Source organism: Pteropus vampyrus, unplaced genomic scaffold (genome assembly GCF_000151845.1).
Source record: "Pteropus vampyrus isolate Shadow unplaced genomic scaffold, Pvam_2.0 Scaffold65, whole genome shotgun sequence".
In the NCBI taxonomy this organism is placed as follows: Eukaryota; Metazoa; Chordata; class Mammalia; order Chiroptera; family Pteropodidae; genus Pteropus; species Pteropus vampyrus.
The window spans coordinates 5,384,079-5,393,424 of NW_011888846.1; the positions used below are offsets into that span (position 1 = coordinate 5,384,079).

Sequence of the window (9,346 nt, forward strand, 5' to 3'; positions counted from 1 at the left end):
AAAGGAGGGGTGGAGAGACAGGCTTCTGAGACTGTAACCCAGGGAGGATGTGACATTCCTTCCTTCAGGGCTGAGGGCCCCTGTGCTAGAGCCCCCTTGGCCGTGCCTGTTTCGTGGTCCACCTGGTCCACCGTGAAGGTGGACGCTGAGAGCCTGGCTGTGGTCTCCCCTGCGTGTGAGTTCAGTGGCTTCCCACCAGGTCTGCCACAGGTCTTTGCCCACCTGGATTCACCTTCTATGCAGCCACCTTTAGATTTCTTTCTTTCTTTCTTTCTTTTTTTTAGGCGAGGCAACCCTTGGTTGACCTCACAGATCGCAAGGACCTTGTCAGGTTACAATCTCTTATTTTTTATGCCTACAGCGCCTGGTCTTCCTAGGTGGTCTCCCACCCAAGTACTAACCAGGCCCAACCCTGCTTAACTTCCGAGATCAGACAGGATCGGTCTTGTTCAGGGTGGCATGGCCGTAGACACCACCTTTAGATTTCTAAATCCCAAATCTTATCATGTCCGTATTTTAAAACCCTTGGTGGACCTCAGTTGTCTACAGAGCAAAGCACAGGCCCAAATTTCTTACCAGGACATTCGATGCTCTTCGTAACATGGCTTCAACAGTGTCGTTTGCAGCTGCCACGCTCCCCACATAGGCGTATGTTTTAGCCCCACTGAATTGCACCTTTCCCAGAATCCCCTCTGTTTTATTCTCCTTTGGTACCTTTGCAGACGCTGTTCCTTCTGCCCGAGGCACACTTCCTCTCCCGGTCCGTATGTCAGGAAACTACTCCTCGTTCTAGTACCAGCTTCGGTTTCTCTTCCTCTGAAGTTCTTTTCTTACCCCTGATTCCTACTTTGTCTTGTCCACTTCAGTGGAATCGGCAGAGTTGGCTAGTGGTTCATTAAGGGGAAGGAAAAACTGTACAGGTTCCAGGTCAAGGGGAAGGGGTTGGCAGAGTTTTGGACTCTCCCTAAGAGGATGGCTACAGTCCTGCGTGGAATCAATTCAGAGACATGTGACTTCAACGTGACTCAGGTGGGAAGTGTCCGTCTGATGTGGAGGGCGCTGGGAAGGAGGTGCTGGTGTCAGAGATGCTCGAACGAGCAGTACCTGGCACTCTGCTAAGCAGGTGTGTAGGAGGCAGGCCAGCTTCCCTGGGAGACAGAGGTCCCCTGCCACCCACGAGACAGCGGATGTCTGTGGTGTGTCTACTTGGACAGCAGAGCCAGAGGATGAGCTAAGAAGACAAAGCAACGTGCAAAGGAAGGAAGAAGGTGAGTGACAAGCCCTTTTCAGAGCAGGGCCAGCTGCTCATTTCACTCCAGCTCAGCACCGGCTGGGAGCAAACAGACCCTGGCCCCGACCGCACTGCCAGCTGGGAAATTCATTTGCTTCCCGGCGCGTACACACCTCTGCCTGCAGTGGAGGGAAGCCCGCAGCCCTCCCGAGAGTCCAGAGGAATCCCCTCCAGGTCAGAGCCTCCGCCGCAGACGGCGGCGACACAGGGCAACCTGACAACTCACAACACATCCTGCAGACTCAGCGGTGATGAAAAGCCACGCACGCTTTGAAACGCCTCCCGAAGGCTCGCCGAGCTCGGCACTCAGATGTGCGGTATCATTTTAAATTTCTCCAGCTTTGAGCTCTGAAGTGGAGCCCTGCCCTCGCGGCCTTTCTGCTTTTAGTCCAGGCTGGAGTGGAGTTCCACATTCCATTAGCCGTGTCCCGATCGTCACAAAGAGACGGCGAGAGGAAGGGGCATCCTTAAGGGATGACACGGCTGGCGAATCGGCTTCTCGCCCGGCGGAGTCTGCGCTGGCAGATCCTGTCTCTCTGTGGCCCGTCGTCCTTAGCCTTTTACACACGTCACACTTAACCTCACCCCAGAGTCTAAGTAGCCTCTTATGTCTGTCTTCCCACTACCCAGGGGCACCCCTGGAGAAAGAGCTGGAACCTCCTCTTGGAAACCCCCGCCCAGCGCAGGTCTTGGCACGTGGTGAGTGCCGAGTGCACCACAAACATGAGACTGCCTCCCTGCCTTCTCTCATCCTCCGATCCTTCTGCCCTCCTTTTAATTTAATTTTCCCCTCTTTTCTCCTCTTTTTCATCTTTTCTCACCTTCCAATTCAGGTCAGACTGATAGAGGCAGAGGGGAGACTGTAAAAAACCCTCCGGGCAAGTACCCCAAATGGAAGGCTCTGTGCTCATAACATTCCGGTTTCGCTGTCCAAGAAGCCAGAAGCTTCTCCTCCTCAGGCACTCCCGTTTACTCCTCTGCCACATCCCTCGTTTGTGATGCCCATGATCGTCTTCCTAGGCAGTGCTTGTAGCTCACATCTTTCTATACCTCCATGAGGCACAATATGACACAGTGGTCAAGGACCTGCCCCCTGGGGACTTAGTTGGAATCCTGGCTCTGTCACTCATTAGCTGTGTGAACTCGGATGAGTTAATCATTCTCTCTATGCCTCGGTTTACTCATTTCTAGAATGAGAATGGTGATAATGGTACCTGCCTCATAGCATTGTTTTGAAGATTTAAATTAATACACGCAAGGCAGTCCAGCTTAGCCGGGTGCTTAATGACCACTATATAAGTGTTTGTTGTTATTATTTTTAATATTATGAGCTAATCACAGGTACGAATATTTTCAGGCATATAGCCTAAGACTTACATCTTCAGTCTTTCTATTTCCGGCAAATCTTTCTCAGTGTGCAAACAGTTTCAAATCTCTTCTGTCCTAAATAAAATTGTCCTCCTACTCCATTGTCCACCTTGAGCTATTTTTCTCTCTTTCCTGCTTTTCAGTCGAGATCATTAAATGAGTAATCTGCACTTACAATCTCCACCGCCCCACCTCTCATTCACGCCTCAGTGCATAGCAATCCGGCTTCAGATTCTACCCTGCCACGAAAACTGTCCTCTCTAAGATGGCCAATAACCTCTCTGTCGCTACATCTAATTACCTCTCAGTCGCTCTTGGCCTTATTGACCACTCACTTTTTCTTGAAGTGTTTCCTTCATTTTCGAGATACCACTTTTTTCTGGTTCTAACAGTCGACTCTTGCTGTGTTACGCTGAAGTAATAATCCCCACATCTCAGTGGCTTACGACAAGAGACGTTTTCCTTCACGCTCACATTCCACATCCACTGACGGTTGGATAGATCTCTGCTTCTTGTATATTCTTCATCCGGGGATCTATGCTGAAGAAACAGAGAGCCTTCTGGCAGAACCACGCAGTGACTCCTGAGACTCTTCTGCTTGGGTGTACGTCACCTTTGCTCATGTTCTGTTGGCCAAAGCAGGTCACGTGGCCCAAACCTGATATCAAGAGATCAATGAAGTCCACGCCTCACACTTGCAATGAGCAGGGACATGCAGTGATCTTCTAGAAAGACAGCAAATAATAGAAACAATAACACAATCTACACCCCGCTTCTCAATCCACCTTTCCAATAGCTTGTTCCTGGCTTCTTCCCCTGAACCGTGTTCATCCACTCACTTCCTCCAGGCCTTCTCTCTCCTCTGGTCCCCTGTAGGTCATTTTACCCATGTCCTTCACTTGCGTTGTTAAGATTTGTGCATTTCTAGCACAGACCACCACTGGACGTATTTAGTGGTCCCTTCGGAACTTCACATGTCCCGAATTCAACTCCTTTTCTTACCCTCCCATTTCTTTATTCTCCATCGCGGTTAATGATAATATCGATAATATCTAAGTCAGAAACCTGGGGAGGCTTCACTGTGCCTCCCTCCTCCCCCCATCCAAGAGTCGACTGTAATCCATTCTACCTTCGAGATCAGTCTCTAACCTCTTCCTCACTCTTTGTTGACCCTGCTGTAGGTTCCCTGCATTTGGGCCCTTGGATTCCTTGCTTAGATAGTCTCTAACTGGCCCGCCTGCTTCTGACACCCTTTGACTCCATCTCTGCATCGCGGCGAAGCCTACCTCCTCCACTCCGACCTCCAGAGGGAGATCACTGCGCTCTGGTCTTCTCTGCTTAAGGAATTCCAAAGGCTCTTCCATTAACCTGAAGTGAGATTCAAGCTCCAGGTTATGGTGATCAGGCTTTCCCAGCCAGGGCCCTCCTGGGGCTTTTGCTGCCCTGTTCTGGAACTCGCCCCCTTGCGTGCCCTACTCCGGCTGAGCTGAACTTCTCAGGAGTGTCAGAATGCCTCACGATGTTTCCGTTCCTGTGCGTGTACTCACGCTCGTCCCTCCGTCCAAATGCTCTTCGCACTGACTTCGTTCGCTGAACTCCCACTGACCCTCAGGACCCACTCGCAACACCTGTCACAAGGCCTTCTCCAGCCCTGCCCATCCCCCTCGCCCCTGCTCCCCAGCGGCTAACAGCAGCCTTTGCCACAACAATCACGTGACACTGCCATCCATGTCTCTCCTCTTCTACGATAGATTAGGAGTTTCCAGAGCAGAGACTGAATTCTTGTCATCTTGGAAATTGCTCAGGAACTAACTCAGCATATGCACGCAAGACACTCAGTAAATGTTTGCCGAGGGAAAGGATAAATGAACGAATGACGATCCAGTCTGTGTCCCTTTAACACAGGGGCCACGTTGTCACACTTCCTGCTTTTCCTCTCCGGCTGCTTCCTGGCTCTAGGTGATGCCGTCTCCTTCCTAGGCTGGAGGACTCCCTTCTTGTCTTCCTGTTAGAAGTGGTCTCTCCGTGGCCGCAATGGCCTGAGCCTGAAAGTTCTAGCCTTGCAGGGCTCCTTAGCATACCTCCCTTCCCTAGAGCCTGTCTCTCCTCTGCAGCAGCCCCCTCCCCAGCCCCCAACCCACCACTCAGCTGAGCCCTGGGTCCCCCTGAACTCGGCTACACCGTCTCTCTTGCTGCCTCTGTTTTTTCTCCCTGTTTCCTTTCTGCCCCATCTCTGCCCAGACTGGCTATGGATTTTGCAGGGCCCAGTGCAAAACAAAAATGTGGGGCCCTTTGTCCAAACGTCATTAAGAATTTCAAGATGGCGACAGCAAAGCGGTAAACCAAGCAGGAGCATGGGTGCCTTCCGGGCACGGGGCCCATACGACCACGCGTTCTCGTGCAGAGGAGGCGGTCCCCGGCTCCGCCTGCCGGTTCCGGGGCCGGAGCCATCCACATGCGAGGGGTCACACTCGGAATATATCACTTCTTTAGGAAAATGAATTAGCAAGGATGAAGAGAGGGTATATTTTTGTCTGCACGAGGTCAAAACATTGGAGAAAATTGGGTAGAATAAGGTCTTTAATTAACGCAGATGGAAAAGAGGAATTAAAAATTGTGTATGTGTATTATAGATATGATTAATATGTATGATTATTTGGTAAGTAAAGCGTTTGGATCAATGCCATGAAGAAGTTATTTTAAAAGTAAGGATAAGCTCTCTCATTGGAAGCGTTTTGTAATTACAAAGAATTTGCTCGTCATCGTTTGCGTCAAACGAGGAGATGTCGGGTGATGTTAGCTCCGCGGTTTGGGGTGTGGGAGCAGAGCGCCTCTATCCTTGATTAGCATCCTGTCAGATGACAAAGGACAGGCGACAGGCCGGAGATGGGGTCTGAGAGCTCATTCATCGGTTCATCCATGTCTTTAACTGACCATTTATTTATTAACTGATTCCATGCCAGTGTCTCAGATTCAGAGGCTTCCTCAGAGCGAAGTGGTGAGAGATTAGAGTTGGGGGCCGGCCCCCAGACCCAAAGATGGGCTAAGTGTATCTAATACAAAACAGCAGCCCTCCTGAGCTCCATAAACTGAAAGGGAGGGAGATCGTGCTTGCGCTTAATAAAATAAAGTGCCAGCAGGGATGGCGTGAGCGCCCCGGCAGGAGGCGGGGCTGAGGGAGGCAGGGCTTGGGGTGGGAGCTGGGGGAAGCCTCGACTTCTTGTTACCTTTCTCTTCCCCCTTCCTCCACCCTAACATTAATCCGTGCGCAGGAGGGAGGCTCCTGGCTCCTGGGATTTGCGCCACGCCGAGCACCACCGCGCTGCCACAGTGGTCCCCTCTTGCTCTGATACTGGGTGGTACTTCCAGGAAGCCTTGCGTTTGCAGAGGGTCTTCCGCTTTACAACCATCGTCTCATTTCGATCCCCACAATAGCCCTGTTTGCAAACTATTAGATTGGACCATACAAAATGACCATGTCTGCAGGTCAAATATAGTCGAGTGTTGGCGATTTCACATGGTTCGATCTAATACCGGTGGTGTTATTATCCCTATTATTTTCTCAGTGACCGAGACGGAAGCTTAGAGGGACTTGAGCAATGTCGCAGAGCCAGCCATGGGTTTGGGCCCCGAGACAGACTTGAACTCACATTCATGCCGTTGCGACGTTTGCTATGCCTTTGATGTAAGTCAGCCTCACACACACAGGTTGGGAGTCTCGTATTAATGTGCTTTAAACTGCCCCCTTTTCTTTCAGCCTTAGATTCAGGAATGGCTCTTTGTACAAACTCATTCATTTTTAATCAGTTGACTGTCATGATTTGTTACAAATGATCTTTGATTCTCAGCTGCGGTTAATCAGTACTGAACGGGACTTTTCCTGGTATTTTATTTGGATAGGACTCTTAGTGAAATACTTCCCTGCCATTACTTAATCACTTGTTTGTTTTCCCTCCGCATACAGTTTCCAGCAGCATTGAGCAGTATTTAATGTGGGCATTTTTCCTTTGTCGAGTGAGTGTAGTTTTCCGAGCTGTAGGTGCCGGGAGCCGCAACTGGAACCTCCTGGGGTCCGTGCTGTGGTTTGACACTAGTTGACGCTCTTCCGTGGGCCAAGGGCGAAGCCAGGTGCTGGGGACATGCCGGCCTCTATCTAGGTGGGCAGCTGCAACGCAACGTGGACAGGTTATTTGTTATGAGGGCACCTGGCGCAGGGGAGAGAAGGTGGAGGTGATGGCACCTAACCCCTCCGTGGAGTATGAGGAGGTCTTCCTAAGGAGGTGACTCCTGGAGGATAAATCTTAATCAGGCAGAAGTTTCTGGCAGGTAACGAGCGAGAGGGGGAATTGGGACCATGCAGGCATTTGAGCAGGGGTGGGGCAGAGAGGAGGCAGGGCAGGGAGGCAGCCAGAGAGGGGATCAGGGAGCCGTGGGACTGCATCATGAAGGGCCTTGGGCACAATTACGCCTTGAGAGGTTTAAGAAGGGAAATAACCCAAGCAGATTTACTTTAGAAAAATCCTTCTGGGAGCAGCATAGAGAATGGATTGGAAGGGGCTGAGAGTGGGGGCAGGAAGCCCGAGAGGAGGAGGAGGAGGAGGAGGAGGAGGAGGAGCAGGAGGAAGAGAAACAGGCAGGAGCTGCTGGGGCCTGAGCTGAGGGGATGAGAAGTGGGTGACTGAAGTGAAGGCTGGGTGGGGAAGAAGGCCTGGGGAAGGGGCAGGGTGACGACGAAGTTCTAGGTCACCCTCTCAGGTCCGGGCTGGACGCTGCTTGCTGTCCGCAGAGACCAAGCCCTCCAGCTGCAGGCCGGGCTGACACGGGGCAGGAGCAGGCGGCCACTGCGGGCAGCGCCGGACAGCGCCGAGGGCGAGGCTCTTCCCTGAGATTCCTTTCGTCTGGGAATGGAATCCATGAGGCGTCCGAGGGAAACCCCCTGCTCAGCGGCAGGCAGGGGTGAAACCCGCCTCAGATTTCCTCCACGTGGAAGCTCTGCCCCCGCGATGGCACTCGTCAGTGTGACGAGAGGAAGGACTAGATGATGAGGGGGTTGCCGTGACAGTAATGCGGTCTGGCGACAAAAGAAAAAAGCAAAAACAAAAATCAAACAGTGCCGGCTCTCTCTCCGCTCTGTATTCAGGGCCCCGTTGTGTCCTTTTTGGGAAAGCACAGGAAGTGTGACGTCGATTGAATCTGTCCTCTTTAGCGCTGTTTTCGATGGCCTTTCCGAACTCCCTTTATCCTTCCGATGTCTTCTATGGCAGTCCTTAAGTCCCTCTTCAATCTTGGTGTCCTAGACCAATAGCTGATGATACTAATTCATGCTATAGTATGAGTGACTTCTGTCTTGGTTTAAAATACAAATGTCCCTGCTAAGGGCAAATGATAAGAAAAAGGTCTGAATCTATTGGTAGAAATGTGAGTTCTAGAAACAGAGACTTGGAGGGTTTTGGGAAGACCTTCCACTTACACTGTATAAGCAACGGCCCACGTCAGGAAGGGCCTTGTTGCTTCTGGCACTTTCCCAGAAGGAACTGTGAGGTTTCTTTAGAACTTCAATGATGCAAATTGGAGAGGGTCTGTGTTTCTCTTCGGTCTCACCCTGCGATTCAGAAGCCACCAGGTCTCTGCACGGCTGGTTCTCTGTTTCCGGAAAAGACATTCTTTCCCCTTCCTGAGCCTGGGCACTTCCGTCTTCCACCGATTCCTCTCTGCCTTCTCTGACTCCATGCTTGGGCTCCCAGGGTGCTTTGCGCACATCTTCCTTAAACTTTTGACACAGAGCCATGTGGAAATATCTTGCTATCTACATTACATGACCGTGTCTTCCCTGTGGACCGTGAGCTTCTTTTCAAGGGTAGGAACCATCTCTTATTCAGTGATTTTTAGTTCTAGCTGATAGTTAGGGATCCATCAATAATTTTTCCCTTCCCTTCCCTTCCCTTCCTTTTCCTGGGTAGCAGTGAAAACAGATGACTGCAGTGTGGAACTCTGAGAGAGGTTTTCTTTGGGAAAATCCCTCTGGCATTTCTCAAGGCTATACTGTCATCTTCGTCAGTCCCTCCCTGGAGAGACTAGATGAAAAAGTCACTATCTGTACCTTTAAGAATCTCACAATGTCAGTTCAAACATAGGTGTAAGAGGGTGAAAATGTTGGAAGCATAGTTTCCTCCTAGCCCACGCGGATGGCCTTGTCCTGAAAACCAGCCTCTGGGGATTGGCTGCTTTGACAAGGTGAAATCTGAGAGTTCGAGGAGGTTTCTAAGACTCTACTTCAGGTTCCTGAGTGTAAACCCAACATCTCAGAGACCAGTAACCTCCTCAGAAGCCGAGAGAAACTGGTTTAACCAGAGGTGGTCTGACTGCCTTTCTCCTTCCTACCCCGGGAATATTTGGAAATGTGTGTACAAGGGTCAGAATGCTCAGTGGAGGGCATGTCACCCGAGGGTGCATGGGAGCGGGCATGAGGGTCTCCCTGCGGTGCCTTGGACAGTCCCACCCGAAGAAGAATCAACTCCCCCGAAATGGCGATGGTGCACGCTACGACACACAAAGCTAGATGACAACCTTGGGTCACAGCAGGACGCCGAGAAGTCAAGGATTTAGGTAGAATTTTCATTTTTGAAGACAGATGCTGAATAAAGAAAATGAGCCTTCGTTTCCGGGCCCCACGCGTGATGCTCCTCT

General features: G+C 51.0%; 1 non-coding gene across 1 annotated transcript; it reads right to left on the minus strand.

Moving 5' to 3' along the window:
• Nucleotides 1–352: 352 nt before the first annotated feature.
• On the minus strand, nucleotides 353–471 carry LOC111740548. The gene has a single exon (XR_002780646.1). It is a non-coding gene; the product is annotated as a 5S ribosomal RNA (ribosomal RNA).
• Nucleotides 472–9,346: the final 8,875 nt, after the last annotated feature.